At 36.9% G+C, this 23,981-nt stretch overlaps 1 pseudogene; it reads left to right on the forward strand.

Moving 5' to 3' along the window:
- The first annotated feature begins 611 nt into the window (after nt 1-611).
- LOC148534967 (5S ribosomal RNA) lies at nt 612-730 on the forward strand (annotated as a pseudogene).
- Nucleotides 731-23,981: the final 23,251 nt, after the last annotated feature.

Raw genomic sequence — 23,981 nt, forward strand, 5'->3', positions numbered from 1 at the left:
GTGAGTTGTCAACGATGTGGGAGGATCAGCATCACACTGGAAGCTTATTTTAATTATGTATCTTATGAGCCTTGTAAGGTCTGAGATACATTTTAAGATATATCATTCTATGCTGGCTGCTGTGGTAATCATTTAAGATTAAGTTGTTGTAATGTGTTATCAGTAATCATCTATCGACAGGATTGGATTGAATCATCTGCTATGTTATTTATTGAATTATCAAGTTGTAAGAATGTATTACTTATCAACTGCCTATTAATAGGATTAAAACTTAATCATCTATCATACAGACCATAATAAGTGTATCAATGTTATTTTGGATTAATATATCAGCACCATTGTCATATGAACAGCATATTCATAACAGCTCATTTGAACATCTTTTTGACTGATTGATGACAATAGTAATCAGTCAGACTATTATACTTGACTGTTTTACCTCATATGTTTAATCATGTGACTAACTGTATAATTGCAATTAAAGTATGCTCATGCAATACTTTTATTGATACTGTGTATTATTTAATAAAGTGGACTTCTCTGGTGAGTTAGTCCTACATAAACTCTTACGCTGTGTGTACCTGGGCATTTACACTCCCCAGTTGGGAATCATCTACAATCATACCATACTGGATATGCCCAATCTCTTCTGATCTTGGAAGCTATACAGTTTTGGGCCTGGTTAGTACCTGGATGGGAGACCACTTGGGAATACCAGGTGCTGTAGGTCATTAATACTGGAGGTAGATTGGGACGATTGGTAACTCAGCAGAGTGGCAACTCTATATCATTATAACAACCCATATATATCCATAAGATGAGATACTTTTTCGCAATGGTTATTTATTTACGACCAGGGTACTTACCTATCCACATGTATATATGAACGCATGTGGAGATTTTATTTCATTTTTCAGTACATTATATTTTCGCCCTTATCAAATGACTTTAAATTCTGTTTGAAGGGATATTCATTTTCAAAATAATTTTTTAATATAACTCTGATTAAAAGTTAATTTTTAACAGACAGAAAAAGGTTGGATTATTCACTGTTTATGTGTTCATACACCAACCCTTTTTCTATTGGCAGTGCATAGAAGGTTGTGGGACATTTGGTCAGGTAGGGTGTAATCAATATCACTTTCAATTATCAATCAATAAATATGATTGAATGTGGACATTTGTCATGAAGAGTGCCCCAGCGAATAGCCCTCTCTTTCTCTTTTTGTCTTTCGTATCTATGTAAACATTGGGCTGTGGGAGCACCACCAACAACAATTATTGATACAGTTGTATCTAGAATATATAACGGTTGGTTTCTACTAATAATTACCATTATCTTTATTAATTTCTGAGTTCTGTGCGGAATTCTCTTTTCTTTCTTGAATCCAAAATATGCAAGATCAGATGCCGGGAAGAATACTTTTTACCTTGTTTTGGATTTTTACCTTGTTTTAAAGCGCTGGTGCAAACACAATTCATTGTCTATGAGGTATGTATTACACTGTACAACAAATTAATACTTTTAATTTGTTTCCTTTCTAAAAATAGTCATACATTACTAATTTGATGTCAAGAAAAACTTAAATGATTTCAGAATGTTTTTACTAGCTCTATTCTTTGAGCTACACTACTTGCACTATACTGTATGTACATTAGTAATATAGTCAAAGTGAAAAGCTATTTTAAAATAATCTGATATTTTCTTGATAGAAAATAAATAACAGTTGTTTTAATTCAATCAATCACAAATAGGAACACAAAACGAAACAAACATACAGCATACGTAACAAACATACAGGATACGAAAGTACTATCTAATATAGTGGCCTATTCATGGGGGTGATTTCTCTTTGCTTGTCACTTGTACTCCTCTTCTAGGGCATCTTTTGTCACTGTCCAACAGTAGTGATTCACCTACACTGATATCTTTGTTCCATTGCTGAAATGTCTTGGTGGAATCGCTCAGTGCACCACAGTTATCTTATGTGGGTAATCCTGTGAATCGCATATATGTGAATAGGGGAAGGGACAAATAACTGATTCATTTAATTGGGTCATTAGGCCCCGCCCCATCTGCGTGGAATGCAGATTGCTGGCAAGATTCTCTCCATTCTGCCCATGTCACTAGGAATACATCGTCATAAATGGGCTATATCTCAGAACTCAGACCTAACTGAGAGTTTTAAATGTCATATTCATTCTTTGCATGCTGAAATCAATTAGAAGTAACTATTTTCACATCAGAAACATATTCTTTGTTGTGCAGTTATTAAATAAATGCATATTTGATTTTTTTATACTCTAAAAAAGAATTGTGTTATATTCTTGATCCATTTGTCTGTGCCTTCTTGTGTGGATGTGTTAGTAAACAATGTGTATTTTTGGTGTCAACACAGGACCTGTCCACATACTGTATGTACATCATATAACCTTCAATCATTCTTTTTAATTGTTTATCTCATAGATAGACTTCAGTTAGCAGAAGTTATAACTAGTTTTAACATCTTTGAGTTTGCATATAGTTTTAAGAATGACTTCAGAACAACTCTGAACAATAACAAACTATAATGAAACTGATACAATTACTGTATGTTGTTACAATGTGAATTAAAAGAGATTGACTATTGGTTAAATATATTTTTCTCACTTTAATAGGCAGGAGATAAGACACAGATTGATTCAAAGGCATGTACAGTAGGTCCTGTAGTGTTTCTGTTGAGGTAAGAAAGAGGAGGAAGTGTTGGATTTTGAAAGCCTTCAAAATCTTATGGAAATTGTTGTTGTCTATTAGGGATAGACTTCCAAGTCATAGATCCAGGATTCAAAGTGGGAGGTGTGTGAGTCCAGAGGCAAAGTCTAGATCAGTGGTTCTCAGGACCCCACACAGTTCACTTTTTCCAGATCATCCAGCAGTGTTCATTACTCACTGACACATTCTAAAAGATCCACAGGTGGAGCTAATTATATCACTTGCGATTCTGTGAGGAGACATGGAAATAAAGCACTGTTTGGGGTCCTGAGGACTAAGTTTGAGAACCTGTGGTCTAGATTATCTCTCATAAGGGTAAGAGGTGAGTTATGAAAATTTATATATAGCCAAATATATGGTTATGGGGCAAAGTTTGCAATTTTTTTTTAAAATGTTAATCTAAATAACAGTTTTACATCAGCCTCTGCTACCTGTGTGTTTCCCATTCCATATGCAGCACATTTACTGAATTTATTTGCAACACTGTTAAACATTGTGAATTGTAACTTGACAGGGATTATTTGAAACATATAAGAAAAAATGATATTAGTTTTGATTGTGATTATTTTGCCCATTATGTACTTTCTCCTTGAGGAGAGATATTATTTAATTTTTGTAGTAAACTGAATTTCCTGATATAATTGGCCATATGTCATTGTGAGAAAAACTCCTAAGCATTTATTGTTTTGCTGCTTAAATTTGAAATTGGTTGGAAGACTTCCTCTCACCTGATGAGGAAATGATTATGTAGCCCAGAGGTTCCCAAACGCGGTCCTCAAGGCTCCCCAATAGTTCAGGTTTTAGAGATCTCCATGGCTGAGCACAGGTGACTTAATTAGTACCTCTTTAAATTTGACTTAACCAACTATGCTCAACCATGGATATCTCTAAAACCTGAACTGTTGGGGAGCATTGAGGACTGCGTTTGGGAACCTCTGCTGTAGCGTAAGATTTTACTAGAAATAGCTGTAGGTTTATACAAAAATGCTTGTAATATCTGAGGCTATGTAATAAATCACAGTGTGTAATCCACAATAGGATAGTCCAAAAGTAGAATAAATTATCTTCATGCCATAAATTTCTATAGAGGCTCTGATAATTTCTACTAAAGGTTTTATCGCCATGGAGAAAATCAGTGGAGCAAAGAGTACATTGTTTATTGCCATTATGTATTCTTAAACTTCTGACTGAGATGAGATCTTAAATTTACTCATCACTGAAAGATGATTTTAGCATTAGTGGATGGATAACTATAATGCAAAAAATTTTAGAAATTTGCAGGTACTTGTGACCCTAAAAAGCTAGAAACAGAATCCCAAAAAGATGAAATGTCTAAATGTTTTGATAATTTCTTCATTCAATTACTTTTAACTAATATGTTCATGTAGTGAAATAATCTGTGATATCTAATGTGTGACACATGACATCTAAGGCTGGGTACACACATAAAGATTTTCTGTCCAACCATCCAACTAGTTGATTGGTTGGAATGAAAATCTGGTAACATATGGGAGTAATTGATGATCAGCAATTTGCTCCTAAATGCCAGTAAACAGATGAAAATGGATGTTCAGACAAGTTTGTTAAATGTTTGATCTAAACAATTTGTTCAAACAACAGTTCTTGTCCATTTTCCGGCATTTGTGAGCAAATTGCTGATTGTCATTTGCTTTCATACCTTACCAGATTTTCATTCCAACCAATCAACTAATTAGATGTTTGGAAAGAAAATCTTTATGTGTGAATGCACCTTAGTTCTCAAACTGTTATACTTCTCCACTGATTCAGATACACAAGTATATAATAATAATAATATCTCAGTTACTAGGCACAATGACCACACAGATGAGCACATTTCCACTTTCATAACACAAATTTAAAGGCATTTTAATATAAATCTTCAAACATCACTCAAAAAGTACACAAATCATATACTTAACAGCCTGGATTAGGACATTACAGTGAAGAGACCTGTCGACCAGTGTCTGAATACACTTTTTTCAAGGGCTCAAAGTACAATGAACAAGCTGAAAATAGAGAAGTGCACAGGCCCCTGTGTTGTGTTTTGGTTTTATAAAACCACCATCAAGTGTTTTGGTTTGGTTTTGGATTCCTTAAAAATTGAGCTGGGACTCTGTTTCCACTTGGAACACCAAAGTAATTCCTAAATGGGAATCAATTCAAATTAGAGCCCCTAAGTTTAGGTGTGTTCAAGAAAACTGAACCATATATCTCTAGCTGAAATATATACTTTAGGCCTGTGAAGTTATGTTCATACACCAATTTACCAATTAATACAACTGTCAAATAACATGCAGTTCTGGTCTCTCACCTGATTTGCTGATATGGGCGCTTAGAGTATAACTCAATGTCTGTCAGCATCAGGAAGCTGAGGAGCATGAGAATCAGTCACTGGCGGCATGTGTCATCACGCTGGTTGCCGTGATGACCATATGCATATTTATAGATACCGGAAGCTATGTTCAATTCAAAATTGTAGCTAAACACACAGTGTACACATGTTTTCTGGATAGCATGATAAATACCTAATGTCTTTAGATTTATGTGGTTATAGAATATGAAATAATTATTTATGACCTGGCACATATACAAATGTATTACAGAAAGTTTGTGTGGTTTTCTGCTGGTCTTCACCACTCACTCAAACATCTCTTGCTGGCCACTCCTCTTACCACTCTGTTGCTACTCACCCTGTCACTCCATTCTGACTCCCTTGCGATTCATCCTGCCCCCCACAATGTACTTCAATACTAACCTTGGAGGCCAGTCCAACTCTCCTAAATCTGTATTGTTACCCTCACAGTTCACCATTTTTTGAGTGACAGCAATCTCACTCTGTGAGAGTGCTGAGTCTGCAGTTAACCACAAAGTGTGATGGCATACCATATCTGTATTGCACAAGGAACACATCCATTAAGGTGTTAAATTTAATGATCAGAATTACATAGCTTTTTTAGTTTGAGTGTCAGAAATTCAGTAGGTTTTGTAAAATTTCAGATCATGTTTAAGAAGCCTTAATGGGACATGTGAAACCATAAGGTTTTTTGTCTATAAAATGTAATTGTTTTTTAAAATTTATTGACAATCAGGGTGAGATCGTGGGTACAAGGTTAATTGTGTAGTGTAAATAAAGAGATAAAATATTGTCTTTTTCAGGTTAACTACAGGTCCCATCAAGTCTCCTCCGCATGCTGGTACTTGCAGAACCACAAGTATCAACAAGCAGGGCATTAAGGACCCACTGGTATCTATAGTACGCCTGTAAAATAAATATTAAAATAAAAACTTTACACTAAATGTTTTAATAATTTATTTTGCTGCACCTTCACCTGGTGGTGGCAGCCTTTAAACTCTTTTACATGGCTGCCACCTCCCCAGGATATCCACAGCATCTTCACCTGGAGGGTGGTGGACTTTTAGCTCTTTTACATGGCTGCTGCCCATCCAGGACTTCCCCGGCATCTTCCATCTTCAGGAGCTCTTCATTGCTCCTCCTCCACCATTGTACTGCCTCACGCTGGCTTATTTAAGCCAACATAAAGAGGCAAGGTGATGACATGGTGTGCCATGATGGCTTGCCGAGGCCATCTTACATTTCAAAAATGGTGCTGCGATGACATTTTTAAATGAGAAGCCTGCCATGCTTCCACAAGGTAATAGCCACATCAAGCCATTGCCTCCTGTGCCATGCCTGCAGCATCCTGCCACTGTTGCATCCCGCAGCAGTGGAGAACAGTGTGGGATCTGACCACTGCCATACTGATGGTGGGGGGTGGCTGGGTCCCCACCACCACCAACACCCACTATCTCTGCCATGTCCCACCACCGCTATCACTCACAAAAGGACATCCATCTTTGTGCACCAAAGTAAAGCCACTGTACTCCCCCTACAGGAGGCCACATATTGAGCATGCATAGCAAGTTGAAGCTCCCTACTCTCTATAATTGGGCCTTTGTGGGCTAATAGTTAAAAAACTAGAACTTTGTCAATTACCTGAACATCAAAAGCACCTACACTGGGACAAAAGCTACCTAATAAAACAAACCCTAAGTCTAAATTTGTCCTCTACCATGTGTTATGCCTTCCCAAATATCCTCCATAGACTAAAGCAGAAATGTGGCAGAAAAAAACTCACGGTTTAAATTTAGATTACTCTCAAATACTCATTATTATAGTTCTACCTGTCCATGCCAAATTTCAGCTCAGTTCATTCCATAGCTTTTCAGGTATAGCCCTTTAAACACCATGCCCCCCCCTCTCTGGAATTCTCTATGGGAAAATGATGTTTATTTGATTCAGCCTCAATATAAGGGCATGATAATAAGTACCCTAAAATAAATATATATATACACAGTACCAGTCAAAAGTTTGGACACACCTTCTCATTCAATGGTTTTTGTTTATTTAAATTATTTTCAACATAGTAGATTAATACTGAAGACATCAAAACTATGAAAGAACACATATGGAATTATGTTGTAAACAAAAAGTGTTAAACAAATCAAAATATGTTTTATATATTAGATTTCTCAGAGTAGCCCCCTTTTGCTTGGATTACAGCTTTGCACACTCTTGGCATTCTCTCAAACAGCTTCATGAGGTAGAAGTGGTTTTTATAAAGTTTTTTATTATATACATCTTTTAATATATATATTAAATCATGGTGTATATATATATTTATTACAAATTGTTTATGTTTTGTGAGAAGATGCATCAATTTTGTACGAATACTTATTTTTATACAATTGCATATATACCTGCTGATTAATTATTTATTTTGTATTTTTATTTCCTATACAATGGTGGAGTATATCCCTGTCCATATCTCCGGTTACACTGACTATTCTGAATTTACTATATCTTTTGGTCCAACACAAAATGGCACCCACTTGAACACTAGAGCAGGTAAGGCCAAGGCAGTGATTACCCTCGGTATCCTGTGTGCTTCATGCCGGAAAGGACGTTTTGATGTTTTCCGGTTAGTGGTTCACGAACCTGGAAGTTAGCGACTGAATGATGGGTGGCTTGTGTACCGCCAGTTCCGGCGGTTCTCGTGGACATATTAGAACATAGGGATTTGGCGCTAAGATTTGTTATGCCGGAAAGAAATATGGACTGAATTATGATGGACTGTGCAATAAATATTTATGTTGTATAATGTTTATATCATTGTACATGAATGTTTTTCATATATCTTAAGGATGTTATTATGGATAGATGCATATTGGGGATATTTTATGTATATGTGGGTAATATATAGGATATTCTTGGGAGATGAAAGGATCCATGTTTTAGCAATATCTAAGGAAGACCCCCTCCCCTATAATGAGGAGAAGGGGTATAAATATTTGATATAAGTTGAACATTATTATTCACCCTGAGGAAGGACCAGGAAGGTCAGAAACACATTGGTGTGTTCACTAGGAATTTTAATACAGTATTGGATTCATCCTTAATCAAGATCTTAGGAGTAGCTTGGAGGGACTTCAATTCAGATGAGGTGACTCCAGTTGCTATAGGAGGTTTCCAACACTGGTCTATGGTTTATTATTTTATCTTTATATCTCGACTTTTTATTTGTAATAAATGTTTGAAATGAAAAGAAGACTTTTAATAAAGGACTCATAATTACCCACCGTGTAAAGCTTCCATATATTTGGATGCATTTCTACAAAGTTGTGTACAACATACTAGTATGTATCTCAAAGATTCTAATACCTTGTTGAGTAAATTGCATGATATGGGTTCATTACCAGATAATATGTTATTGATTACCCTTGATGTTTGTAGCTTGTATACCTGCATTCCGCAGGCAGCAGGGGTTCAAGCAGTGAAAAGATTAATATTAGCTAACCCTAAATATGAGGGACCGGATACTGATCTTTTTTTGACTCTTTTGCAGTTCACGTTGGAACATAATTATTTTCCATTTGAAGGCCATTTTTACAATCAGTGCACAGGTTGTGCCATGGGGTCTGCTGTGGCTCCCTCCCTGGCTAATTCCTATATGTGGGAGGTCGAGCGTGATCTATTTTTCAGCTGATCAGATGTTTCTGATAACATTCTATTGTATTACAGGTACATTGACGATTTGATCATTTTTTGGATAGGCACAGAGGGAAGCTTTGATTCTCTCATTGACGTGCATAACAATTCTGATAGTCCCGTTAAATTAACTGTAACCAAAAGTAGATCTGAGATCCATTTCTTAGAATTTAAGATAGAAGTTGAAAATAATATGATACAGACTTCACTCTACACGAAGCCCACTGACAGAAATACTCTGCTTATATTTCAAATATTTCATCCACCTACAATGGTCACGGTGTTCCCTTATTCCCAATTTTTAAGAGTTTGTAGGGTTAATAGTAAACCAGATGTCAGAGATCGGGGTCTTGATATGTAAAAAAATTTTTTGCAGAGGGGATACCCTCTGAAATTATTCAGAGAGGCTAAAAAGAAAGCCCTCCAAAAGAACAGAGAAGACCTACTACAGCCTAGAATATGGAATGGAATGGACAACATCATTCCGTGGGTCAATCAATATAATGCAGTTAGCAAGGATACCAGTAAGGTGGCCAAGAAGTTTTGGCCACTGGTATCTACAGACCCTGAGTTGCCGTTGTTACATTCCTCTAGGTTAATGCTGAGTTATACCAGGAATAAGAGCATTAGAGACTGGTTAGTCAAAACGGACATCGCAGGTTTCAATAAGGAATTTAATGCACCTTCAGGTTTTTTACAATGTAGAAAGGGTTGCTACAGGTGCCTGGGGTGTACCACCTGTAACTATTTAGTTGCAGGTGATCATATTTTACATCCATATACAGGTAAAAAATTTAAAATAGAGTGGAATTTGTCATGTACATCTAAATTTGTCATTTACGTTCTGTCTTGCCCATGTAGTCTACACTATGTGGGTAAGATGTAATGTCAGTTTAAGGAGAGGATGGCCCAGCATAGGTCCGCAATAAGGGCGGCCTTACAAAGTGGCCAGAGTGAGCAACCAGTGGCACACCATTTTGCCAATTTAAAACATGGCATGGCCACTTTGCGTTACCGTATAGTGGATCACATTCCAAAGTCCATTAGAGGGGGCAACAGATCTAGGTGACTGTTGCAGAGGGAATCAAGATGGATTCATCATCTTGATACTGTTGCTCCTAAGGGCTTGAATGAATCCTTGGGGCTTCATTGTTTTTTGTAAATGGTTATGGACAGCTATGAGAGTTATGTTTGATGATCGTTTCTGTCCATGATGGTCATACATGTTTGAGATTTCAATTATTAATGTATTCCTTATTAAAGGGAGGGTCTTCTTAGATAGCCAATAAGTTATAACTTTAGTGTGACACTTTACTGTACGAAAAAAAAATTTTAGTAAATATTTTTTAGTAATAATATTTGGTTTATATTAATATTACTTTTATATTTGTTATATAAGTGTATTCTTTGTTTGCACTAGAGACAATATACACTTTATTAATGTATTTACACATTTCATCTATGTTCCTGAATTATTTCAGGTCTTAATGCATTTTGTTTTTTATCCACAAGATGGCAATAGTGAGAGTTCTCCCGTCTATTCACCATTTTCATATTATGTTTGTATTTATTAGAGGGCTTTGCTGGTATAATATGCCAGTGTTTGTGCAATATTTGTACAATTAAGTTTTTTTAATGTGTTTATTGGTTGTGTTTGCCCACAGTCTCCCCCTGGCAGTCAGCTGAGTTCCGGATGACGTCACTTCCGGTTTTCGGGTGCCGTGACCGGAGGTGGAGGGTCTGAGGCCGGCTGATGGCAGGGGGAGCCACCTGCGTTCATCACTTAAGGTATTTAAGCTTATGGTTGTATTGTGTTACCATTGTGTGTGTTCCTGAAGACAGGGTCATGTTGCCCCCAAACGTCGAAATAAAAGATACCTTTTCTTCACTTATAAAGAAGTCTCCTGAGTGCCGCTGACCTTTTTGCCATGTTTTTATATATATATATATATATATATATATATATTATATATATATGTAAGTAGTAAGAGTCCTGCATACAAATAACTTAATTAGATGGCTTCTTTTTTTTCATCACAGATACGCTTTAACACAATAATAATACACTCCACAACTTCTTGAAAGTAACTAAACCCACCTTCCCTAGCTATCATCCAGCTGCTCTTCAGCATAGGAAGTCCTGCCCACCAGACCCCATAGCTCTTTTATCCTCCCCACACCAATCACACCCTTGTAGTGCATCTGTTTTTAGAACCCTTCCTATAGCAGTATAACAGCAGTATATTTAACCTTGTCTGTCCCTTTTCCTGGGGCATGAGTTCTGTTCTGAACATCAGAACATGGCAAAGTACATACACTTTTCCCTTTAGCTTTGCCATAATTAATGAAGTGGACTCTTCTGCTGGTAAATATTTATTTTCCCGACTTCCCCACTTTTAGATTTGCCAACTCTGGTAAATCAGCTGCCATGGGAAGCACAAGCTTTTGCTACAGGACCTCTGCATTACTATGGAAAGCCCCATGTTTATATTCCATTAAAAGGTTAAATGGTTTTATTGCCAGGAACCAATGTGTGGCCCTGGCAATTAACTCCTTATTTGTGTGCATCCATTGTAACTGAGCATGGTTGGTGACCAAGGTAAATTCCCAACCAAGTAGGTAGTATCGTAGAGATTCTACTGCCCATTTAATGTCCAAACACCATTTGTGGCTCAGGAAAATAATGGTTCTTTCCTCAATCTTTACTCTCAGGGGACAATACTGCCCCCAGACCCATCCCGGAGGCATCTGCTTGCAGAAAAAAACTTTCCTCAAAATTAGGTGCCTGTAGCACCGGTTCCATCCTTCAAATCCTTCCATGCAGCCTTTGGATCAACTTAACCTGTCCAAATTGTTCTTTTTAAGTAGTTCTGTCAATAGAGCAGCTCAGATAGCAAAGTTTTTAAAGAAACCATCAATAGTAACTGGCCAAACCCAGGAAAGTTCATATTTGAGACTTCCTTTTGGGTTTAGGCCAGTCCCTCACAGCCTCTACTTTTTTCACCTAAGGTTTTACTTTCCCCTGACTGACCACATTGCCAAGGTACTAGTCCTCTGACATTGTTAGCGCACAATTGGCAAGATTTGCTGTAGAGCTGTGACATGATTTTAGAACATCTTACACCTTGGAAAGATGGGAATCCCAGTCCTGACTATGGATGACTATGTAATTAAGCTAAGCAGTGACATATTCTCAGTGAGGTTTCAGCAGTTTATCCATTGCCCACTGGAACATGACTGGAGCCCTATACAGAAATATCCCAGGTCCTGGCTCGGAGTATTTTTTTTTCTCAATTCACCTCTAAGATCAGCTGTGTGTTGGCAGCCAACCCAAAAATGACAACAAATTCTAAAAAACACAGCACTATAGTGGTAAATTAAACACAATAATTTATTTTAATCCAGCAATTTATTTGCACAATAAAAAACATTAGAACATTTCATAAATGTCCATATAAAGCAACCATATACACATCTTATTAACAATATGAATCGATATATTTATATCACCATTCAGAGAATATTATATTAATATTAGAACTTTAATGGGTTGCTACTTATTGTTCAAAACCAACAAAATACTTTAAATAAGTCCTGTGTTTTAGACAATAGATCATCATATAGTCATTGCAAATCTAGTAATTAATTATATAACTGCAGTGGTTGTTACACTATTGGATTGCAAACCTTGGATGAAAAAACTTAAATTTCTCATGGATTTACTAATGGAGCCGGCTGCACTTATACTATTATTGGAGTCAGGTCTCCCCTTGTATATTCCAGCCTCCACTCCAATATTGCAGAGTGTCTTTCTCCTCCTTTCAGTGTACAGTAATGTGTAAGTACTAATGAAGAGGATGGTGGAGCCAGCTTGCAACCTGCCAATACAGGCCCTGGTGAGCTTACACACCCCTGACCTCCAGAAACCGACAGGATGGTGTCTGGAGGTCAGTGGTGAGTACTCTCACCAGAGCCTGTATTGGCAGGTCACAAGCCGGCTCCACCATCCTCTACATTAGTACTTACACATTACACTGAATGGAGGAGCCCCATGCAGGCTGAATAGCAGCAATACTGGAACAGCCCTGCCAGTGTCAAAAAGGCTGGTTTGGGTTTTGCTGAAGTAGTGAGTGGTAGCTGTCAGTACATTTTAGTTAAATCTAGGGTAGAGATTATTGGCCAACTTCTCCACTGGCTCATCCACACGTGGCATCAGATGTGTGTCAAAAATATGTGTCAGAAATGGTTACTTTGTTTAACTTCCTAAAATTATTACAGAAGCGGGTGGCTATTGAGGGTCTTGGTATGAGGATAATGGGGTTTTTCCAATCACTGTGACCTTTCACCCCTACACATTACCCAGTACCCCATAGCTGTCTTGTGCACAGGTAACTGAACCACACCCAGGTTTAACAAGGCAGGGAATAGAGGAAAGGAATACAAAAAAATACACTTTTTGTAACTGAAACACATTTGGGCTTTCTCCATTAACCCTTTGCCTGCTGGTACAAACTTGCAAATTAAAATGATTTTTTAGGCTGTTTAACCCCACTCACCCACCCAGCAGAACATGGTCTGTTTTCTGCCATGCAGAACACAGCTGGCAGAAGGATCCCACTGCTGACACCACTTTGTAAAAATTCTGCTTACAAATGACTCCTCACTCCCTTCTGCTTAATCAGATGGCTTCTCTATTTAATCACAACAAAAGACACACTCCACAGCTTTCTAATACCTCTTTTCCACCAAAAACCCAGGTCCGACCTGGGTTTTTGGACATGGTTCCAACCCTGGTCAGACCCATTTACACTGCACCTTTGATCTGGGTTACTCCCAGGTCAGCCATGATCACAGTGAAATCAGGTCTGCCCTGCTAAACCTGTGAGGTCATAAAAAGTGGGAGGTGAATGCTCCACAACCACCAATCCACTCATTTTAGGCATGATCCAGGTCAGATAAACCGGGTTGCACCGTTTACACTGCACCATTACCTGGGTCCATCCTGGGTCCAACCCTGGTAGCTACCTGGATTGGATTGCAGGGTCACTTGACCCAGGTTATTTTTCAGGGACCCTTTTACACTGAGCTGCGACCCGGGTAGACCCAGCAAAAACCCAGGTTTTTGCTCTGGTGTAAAAGGGGTATAACACTAGCTAAACCCTCCTGCCTTAGCTATTGTCCAGCTTATTTTCAGCATCAGAGCCCCATCCATTGGACCCCTTTTGTCCTCCCCACATATCCCAAACAGATCACACCCATGTAGTGCACCTATGTGTAGAACTCCTTCTGCAGGTAACAGCTGGATATTTAACCCTTTTTCTGGGAAATTATTTCTGTGTTCTTCAACAGAAATTGGCAAAGTACCCACTTTACCACTAAATATATATATACATATAAACACACACGCAGTATATACATACACACTGTATATACAATGAACAACTTTGAAGGAACAAATAGAAAACAATGTGTACTGTACTCGTAACAAAAAATTGTCATGAAGTATTTTTTTAAAATAGTTGCAGTATATTTAAGATATATTAGTAACTATTATTCATTGTTAAATGGCAATGTTCACAGTATTTACTGTGAACTTAGAAATAGTCTAAGATGAACATGTCAATGATCATAACTGAGATAAAATTAGAGTTACAGTACAACATTGACTATAAGAGAAGTACTTTTTGATCTGCATGAGCCATAAAAGCCATCTTATCTGTGAATATAGGTCCAGACCTAAAACTTTAATTGCAACCTACTTACATCTTTGCAGAATAGTTATTAAATGGATCAACATACTAACATTGACCAGCTGTTCTATTCACCGGAAAATATTAGTACAGGTGCTGTAAGTGACAGCTAATCAACTATTTGAAGCTGCTATGGAACAACTTGCATGCAATATATAATGGGGCTGTCAGTTCTGCATGGTGGGAAATTGTATTCAGTGGCTCAAAAACTATTTTCCTTTAAGTCCCGTTTTTTTAGCAGTTTTGACAACTCATATTGTTCTACTTTGTCCACTGCTATAATGCATTATAAGAAGGTACCAGAGCAGAATCATTTATAAAGTGTGGGTTTAAACCTTCTCTAGTGGGAAGCTGCAGATAAGGAAGCTGAATAGAGAGTTGGACCCAGAAAGAGCATAATAAATGTGCATGGGAATAAATGTACAACTGTTCTATGAGTATGGTAAGCACTAAGGGTCTGATTCAGAGATGGACGCAAACCCCATCACTGCTGCTAATGACTCATTAACCATCAAGTGCTTAGAGATGCCCACTGAAAGCACTCAAAACTGGAAGCATTGGAAACATCAAACACAACAGTCCAGATGAGCAGTAGGAGTAGGCTTTTATTCTTTCAACCCTAGATTTAATACCATGGATGATAGAGAAAATGATTGCAAATGATATCGAAGTGCATAAAAATGCACTGCAGTATACATCCATCGACCTCAGGAGACAAGTTAGTCAGGGACAAAATAGAAGTCAGGAATATAGAAGACAAAATATCCAAATACAAACTGTCATCAGGGGTGTCTGAGATCAATGTAGTTGAGAGATGTGAAATAGATAAATATCAGAATACAAGAACAACAGTTGTTGCAAGGCTATATAGTGTGTACGGACAACCTAATAAGAGAGCACAGGATGTGAAAATAGTACAGTCTCATTAGAAAGTGCTATATTAATGGACATCTAGGAATAACTGGAATCAGGGCAGAATACAGCAATTCCTACTGAGCATGTCCATGGAATTAATGGTATATTTATGAAGTGGCCGCTTTATAACACTTATATTAAAAATCCAGCGCTTTACACTTAATATTAGAGCCACTTCAAATGTTGAGATCACACCCGCTGAGAAACAGTGGCATGCAGAAGCTTCAGCTTTATAAATATACCCCTTAGACTTTTGAAGCTATTTCTTCTTCTTGAGGGATCACAATCTGTGTTCAAATTTGCAGGAGGAACAGAAACTGGTACATTTATTTTAAGAAAGAGAGGACACTGAATAGATAATTTGTGTTCTCTAAATATATGAATGCTGTTAACAAAAACAAAAAAAACAAAACACTATTATGAGAGATCCCCACAATACAAGCAATGTTTATTGTCCATATGATGCTGGCATTCAGTTTCTGAGAGACTAGGGTGAGGAAAACTGCCTTTTGTCTGTGCAGGAGAGGTACACCTAACAAACATAGTTCAAGAGTTACAACAAAACTCCTTTCCTGGAGCCACTTTATTGGGGTTCACCAGTTTCCCCTGAAATTCAGGTAATATAAATAATATACCAGTTAAAGTTTGCAACTGGTCCATCTTTTCTTTGAAAATACCTAGACGAACAGAATCTTATGAAAATGATGTCTCAGAATCTAAGGAGTTAACTGGCTGTGAGAAAACCCTTTCAGGTAGACTAAAATTATCTTCCTTGCTATTGCATTTAATAGGCCAGTTTATACTGTCAGGATTCAAGTGGTGTTTTCCCTGTGTGATCATACTTACAGGAAACAATACTTTGATGAAGGTAAATTAATAAGATTGAATGTCACACAGGGTGGTGCAATATTAAAGCAGGCAGATAAACAAACAGGCAATGTTCACAGGCATCTCTGAGTAGCTGGTATGCAATGATGATACAGTCTAGGATAATGCAGGGAATAGAAACAGAACTTAGAATGAGGATGCCAAATGCTGGATGAAGGAAAAGGATACACAAGTCCTCATTGACTAATAATTTGAAGTGTTGACTGAAATGTCCAGAATATGCTGTAAGTACAGGTACACTAGGAACTTGATTAACCAGAAAGCACAGGTGAGAACAGATGATTGGAGGCACTGATCTAGAATGCTGCAGAGCAGGGCAGAGAATCTGGAAGGCACAGGGTCGGACTGGACCACAGGGGTTACAGGGGAAATCCCCAGTGGGCCCCACCCCCTCCTCTAGTTGTCTGTTCCAGACTGTGTACTGAATTGTACATTGTTACATTATTAAGTTACCTTGTGGAACAGGACCACTGATAAACATTGTTTCCTGGTTTGCTTCACTAAGATTTGCCTAATACAGTGTAGTTAACCTAGTAACTGTGGTGCCTGGCCACACCCTCCCTGGTTGATGACCACACCCATTAAGCATGGGCCCCAATCACTGCATTCCCCTGGTGGGCCCGTTATGCCTCAGTCCAACACTGGGAAGACACTAGTAGTTCTAAAAAATGTGCCTCAGCCAACACACTGGAAAGCAATACCATTACAGTACCAGATAGTAAGTGCAGTCTGTTAAGCAGGTAAAGCATGGTCCCATTAGGCAGATACTAAATAGATATACAGTCCAGATAACCTATACATGAAATACTGAAGCTGCGGTGTGGTCACAAGAAGCAGATAGAAACAACTGGACAAGTCCTGGATAACTGGAAGGCTGGGTTCTGGTGAAATGGATTAATGTCCCAGACAATTTACATGCAGTCCACACTGTATACTTGGACCTGGTTCTCTAAAAAGAATATCCTGTGTTCGTCAGTTGAATCCTGAACTGGGTTCCCTATACACCTTATTGTGGTAGTGCCATGCTATGTGCCCGGGACCCACTTGCTTGATTAAGCTAGCCCACCGCAATCCCTAATGAGGATGAGAATCTTTTTAAGACACTTTATGGAATTATCTTCACATGACACTGCTATGTATGGTCTGTGACTTATGTTTTTATATATGTGTATCTTTGTTATTTGTGAAATTAAATATTATAAGAAATTGTCACACTTGTAAGGGATATTATTACCTCCTATATACCTTGTTGTAGGTTATAAACATCGTCTAGTTCCTAGCGCCGGGTATTGAATACATCACCTTTATTACTACATGAATTTTATGAAGTAGGTGTTGCTTCCATCAGTATTCAATTTTCTACTTTCTTTTAGTTTACTGCACAAAAAAACGAATGTGACTCACCTATTATATTGAGATTTCCACTAAGGTGAAAGAAAATACAAATAGATAAAAATTATAAAAAAAAATGACAACAAAAATCTGTATACAATAAAATGCTTTATATAAGGAATAAATAATTTTTATAAAGTAATGAAACTATACTAATTTGTTATCTTTTAACAAAATAGGTATTACAGTGGTACAAGTACTGTCAACATTTGCATGGGGAAGCCTTACCTTGCCACACCTGCTCCATCCACACTAAGACCAATAGAATAAATATTTCTAAAATTCAGAACTGCACGATGGGCTATAAATGCATAAAAAACTTTTGTCCCCACTTTCACATTAACATTAAATGAAAAACCTAAACCTCTCATACATTACATTAAAAGAACCAATTCAATTTTATCAATTTGGCTCAATACAAGTTTCTGGACTCTTTAAACCCTGAAGAAAAAGAGGTTCAATATTAAGTTAATTATAAAAATCCAGTCAAATTTACATTATGAGCTAAAGAAGACATCAAACCCTAATGGTCATTAGTAGCAGTAATATATTTGTAAGTCAGTTAATATTTTCTCTATATTAACAGTAGCCTTCTACAGGAAGAAATGTTTTCCCCAGAGTGATATTAAATTATCTCATGGAGCAATTTGCTCTTCTATAATTTTTCACATAATTTATCAGTTTTTTTATAATTTCAACTGTTTTATATATGTGGGTGCATTAAATTACAATTTAGCTTTTGTATTATGGCAAGACCCATTTGAGAAATAGGATGCTTTACCAGTGGATTGTTAAATATTAAAAGAGTCTTCGCTTCAATAATCCCTTCAAAGACATTTTTATATTAGAATTCTGTAGACTGTATATGATAGGATTTAATGTGGGTGTAACTGTTGTATACAATGCAGTAAATACAAAATCGAGTACATCAGAGTATGATGGTAACACATAAGCTAATAGACCTGATACATAGTACATGGAGATGATGGAGAGGTGGGATGAGCAGGTGGAGAAGGCTTTTCTTCTTCCATCACTGGATTTAATATGTAAGATGATAGAGAAAATGTTTATGTATGACATAAAAGTGCAAAAAAAAGGACAAATGCCCAAAAACAAACATTCTAAAGTAATCACTATATAAAGCAGCCTTGTGCTTGTGCAGGAGGTCATAGTAAGAGATTTACCATCACAGAAGAACTGGTGGATTGTATTATCATGACAGGAGGACATATATAATACAGAGATTGTAAATAGTAATGAATTAAAACATGCAGTGACCCATATTCCAATAGTAATCAGGGTACAGTTTGTCCTACTCATGATGCGGTGATAGTGTAAGGGGAGACATATAGCCAAATATCGGTCATAGGCCATGATGAATAACAGAACCTCCTCCCCTGTGGCTACTGCTAAAAAAAAATAAAACTGTGTGAAGCACTGTGCATAAGATACAATATTATTTCCTGATAACAACACGTCCAGAAACTTAGGGACAGTGACTGTTGTGTATAATATGTCTATAATTGACAAATTGCAGATAAAGAGATACATTGGTTTATGTAACTGTGGTTCCAGGGATATTACTGTGATTATAAAGGAATTCACCAGTAAACCAACCAAATATATCAAGAACAATAAAACAGAAAGTAATGGTTTAGTTTTCATATTAGCAGAAAACACCAGAATGAGAAAATATTCCACTGATGTCTGATTCTTCATTGTTATTGCATTCATTGTATTCTATAAAAAAATTTCAGAAGGCTGCTTTAATTATATGTATAGTGAAGCTCTTCTAACTCTCTCATTCCCTCTTTGACTTCTACTTGAGCCAATCATGTGTTTCTATACAAATCTCTACCACTCCATCTGTCTCCTACTAAAGGAATAGCTGAGTGGTAAATGTTGCTACCTAAGGTGAGTTAAACCCAATTTTTGTTAAAACCCCACAATTTTTCTACCCATGCAGAGCTGACTGTAAATGAGGGCTGTCGCCAAAAGTGTCTCCTTGTATCTACAAGGAACAGGAACAAATGCGATTGAAATATGACAGGAGGTCTGGCTTTCCAATGGTAGGTAATAATGCACAAAAATTAGTACAAAATCTATGCACACTACAGTACATGGCCAGAAAGTGTAATAATAAAATGACAGGGATGATATAAAAATTATATAAAAATAGATACACATTTAAAAAATTTATTTTTACACCTCAATTCAAAGTATTAATCATTGAAACATTGAATGTAAAGGTACTCTGCTCTTCATTTTTTTTAAAGTACTTGAGTGCTGCATTTGCTGTTTATTATCTCATATGTAAGTTGGAAATTACACTGTGCTTATGGTTGATATTAAATGGTAGCTCCACTTACAAACATATTAAGATAATATTATAAAAAGGGGCTCTTCTATTGGTGTGAAAAAATAAAGGAATTGTAAAAAACTAGGTAAATGATGAGAAATGTGAAAGATTATAAATTAGACCAAATAAAATAATTAAAAATAAACTAAAAGTTAAAAGAATGGGATATAAATTAAAAATTGAAACGTAATAGTATTATTAAAATAAGAAGAGTATGCAATACCTGTATAGGGAAAAAAGGTTAGTATAAAAATATTTATAGCCTTTATTGTGTATATAGTCCATGCTGGGAAGTACAGGGGTCCCAAGGTGTCAGTACTGGCTTTGCATGAAAAGCCACAGATTTGGAATTAACTAGTTGTCCCTATATCTGCCTAACCTTTCTGCCATTATTCGCCATGTACTGACTGGCTCCCTCTGTATATGTCTAGTTCACCATTCTCGGGAGGTTCACTCTGTTAGTGTTCTGGTCTTTTGCTCAGCAGCGCAGTATGATTACATTATTCCCAAAGTATTTGCATGGTCTGCGGCTTCTCTGTCTAATGGTGTCCTTTTTATTGGTAAAACTTTATTGAATAATTGTTTAATTGGGATAATTCCAATCACCTGCTGCTATGAAGAAGATGAAAGTCATAAGTGGCTATTTGTCACTCCATGTTAAAAACAAGCATTTATTTAAAAAAAAAATTAAATTCACAGGTAAAAGTTAAAATAAGAAACAGGTATTGCATTAAGAAGATAAAGGTAAAAAAAGGATAAAGGAATTAGAGAAATTTTAAAAATGAGAATAAAAAAGAAATAAAAGAAATAAAATAAAAATGAATATTAAAAAAAATGTAAATAAAAAATACAAAAAATAAAATAAAATATAAAATAAATGAATACAAATAAATAATAATAATAATAAAATGAACATGACTATATTGTATGATGATTTGCAATTTATCTTATTTTAGATCACATTATGTGTATGTATATATATATATATATATATATATATATATGTATGATTTTTTAAATTTAAATAGTGTGGTCACATTTCACTGTCACCGCAGATGTTTGATTGCCGTGAATCAAAGCCAATTACAGTATATATATATATATATATATATATGGGAACATTGCTAGTGGTTCTTAATACAATGGTTTCGTTGCGCTATAAACAAATCTTTTAAACTTATTTCAGAATTAGGATTTGCAGCAAATTGATTGACCAATAAAGGAGAATCATAATGAAAAAGTTTTATGTCAGTGCTCCAACAATAAAAAAAAAGCTACAACAATTTTTTTTTTAATATAATTGTTATATTGATTTGGAATAACTGTATGTGCATTTCTCCTGATTTCAACAACAGTGTCTATGTCTCACTTTGTGATAACTTATACTCCATACCCTCATTTTCCATTTTCAGCCTGCATTGAATCAACTTTATCTATAATTTAGTGATAATTCCTAAATATTCTGTATATTGGGCCTGATTCACTATGGATTGCTATTGTGATCGCAGCTGCGAATACAAATGCAGACCCACTGCAAAATACACTAATGAATGCTATCAAAATGCCATCGCACTGCCAGCATAGAGATGCCCACAGCTGCCCACTGCCGCTCTCACATCTGTAATATTTTGCAGTTCTGCGTATACATCAGGAACATCGAGTAACATCGACACCTCACACACAATTACAACAGGTCAAACCTTACTCAGAAATTACTAACCTCTTTGCTCGCAGTAAGTACTCAAGCTGTGTATGCTGTTGCAGTACACTGCTTGTCACTCACTCTGCAATGGCTTACTGTGCGTGATCGCAGTGTAGCCATCACACATGCACTCTGTGATGCATACGCATGCATGGTACGCAACAATTGGCTGACTGCATACGCTGTTGCAGTTCCGATCACTAATGAATCAGACCCATTGTTTGTTTATTTAACATAATGTGTCTGAAGGAGAGAATAAACATCAAACAGCACCAGTAATGCTAATAGCAATGAGAATAAAGTTTGAGTCTTTCTGCTCAAGGAAGGGGATTCAGTTGTGTGGGAAGTGCCATGGTGATGCCCAGCTGCACACATAGTGGGCACACACAATAGTGCTGACATTGCAAGTTTTCCCTCACAATAATTTTTAATGACCCAACTAGCACATTATTACTAACAAAAATATAAGCATTCAATTTCAGTTCAAAATTTGATTGAACCTTTTTTATGTTGTGTAGTATATATATTATATATAAATTATATCAGTAAAAACAGATGTTCCTTCTGTTGTGACCAGGGGCATTTCTACTGAGGAGGGGGCTCCATGTGCAGTCTCCGTCATGGGCCCCATCATCTCTGTTTGGCAGCGGGCAGCACTCTGAGCTGTGTGCAGCCAGCACCGGAGTTATGGACTCTGGGCACTAGAGTGTGCCCAGCATCTATAGCGCATGCACAGGTCGCTGGTAAAATGGCTGCGGCGGGCATTTTCCCTGTACTGCGCATGCGCAAACGACTGGAAAATGACAGCTGCAGCCATTTTCCAGATGGTTTTAGAGCATCGAACCCCTGCGCCAAAGTGGAACTTTGGAGAGGTAAGTATATTATGGGTGCAGAGTGTGCAGGGCAGGGACCCCTGGACCCAGGGTCCCGTGTGCCCCGCACACCCTGTACCCATTATAGATATGCCCCTGGTTGTGCCAAACAACCCCTCTCGGTGTGCCAGGTCTTGGACAAATCAGCCATGCCAAGTGTCTTTCTTGTTCAAAATGTCCTTCTTATTTGCAGCAATAATACAACTGGAAGTGACAAAACTGCTCTGCTAGATTACACTGATCAATTAGATGTGCAAGATTTGTACATCTCTGTGCAAATGATCCAGAATATGTATATCAAGTGCTATGATGCAGCGGGAGCAGCTTTTTCTCATGCCATGTACTTTATCTGCAACTTTGTACGTGTTTAAAACTAATTCCTGTGCGGTTACTGTCACAGCCCAGCATCTACAATACACTGTGAGTGGTTTATCCCTGCATCTACTATGAGATTAAGATACAAAAAATGTTTTAAAAGACGGTTTGCTACACCTCCTGGAGTGGTTCATTTGTGTCTGGAGTCTCGCACTGTATGGCATACTGATGGTATGGGGTATATTTACTAAACTGTGGGTTTATAGAAGTGGAGTTGTTGCCCATAGCAACCAATCAGATTCTACTTATCATTTATCTAGCACATTCCAGAAGATAATTGCTAGAATCTGATTTGTTGCTATGGGCAACATCTCCACTTCTATAAACCTGCACTTTAGTAATTATACCCCTAGGTGTATAAATACACATTTGTACAATGGATTAAGTTGATTTTTTCAAATAATTAAGTAACAAGAACATTTACTGTGATGAGAATTTTAATATAAATAAAACAAAATATTTGCCTTACTTTTCTATAAATTAATCACCAGATTTTCAACCAGGAATGTTTTAGCAACTTTAAAACCATCTTATTAATACAATGGGATATCACTCATTGGACATTGGGTTATATTCTACCCTTAAAAATTAATCACTGGCTAACTTACCAGTACAGTAACACACAACTTCCTCTAATGCAGCTTCTTACTAGGCTGGGAGGAAACTGAGTAGCTTATTTATACACTGTTGTCTCTGCTTAATGTCCACACTTAAAAAAAAAATACCTTTGGGGAAAGTTGTAATATCTGGAATTGCATCATCCTTACTGAGCTCTTGGGTTTTGAAAATCTGTTTGTTACATAAAATGGAGTGTGACAGAAAATAGTTGTTTTACTGCAATCAGTCTATTGTTTATAGTCACAGTATATTGGCTATTGTAAAGAGATCTGACCCCTCTTTGCAATAAAG

Source organism: Taudactylus pleione, unplaced genomic scaffold (assembly GCF_031769625.1).
Source record: "Taudactylus pleione unplaced genomic scaffold, aTauple2 ptg000061l, whole genome shotgun sequence".
Lineage (NCBI taxonomy): Eukaryota > Metazoa > Chordata > Amphibia > Anura > Myobatrachidae > Taudactylus > Taudactylus pleione.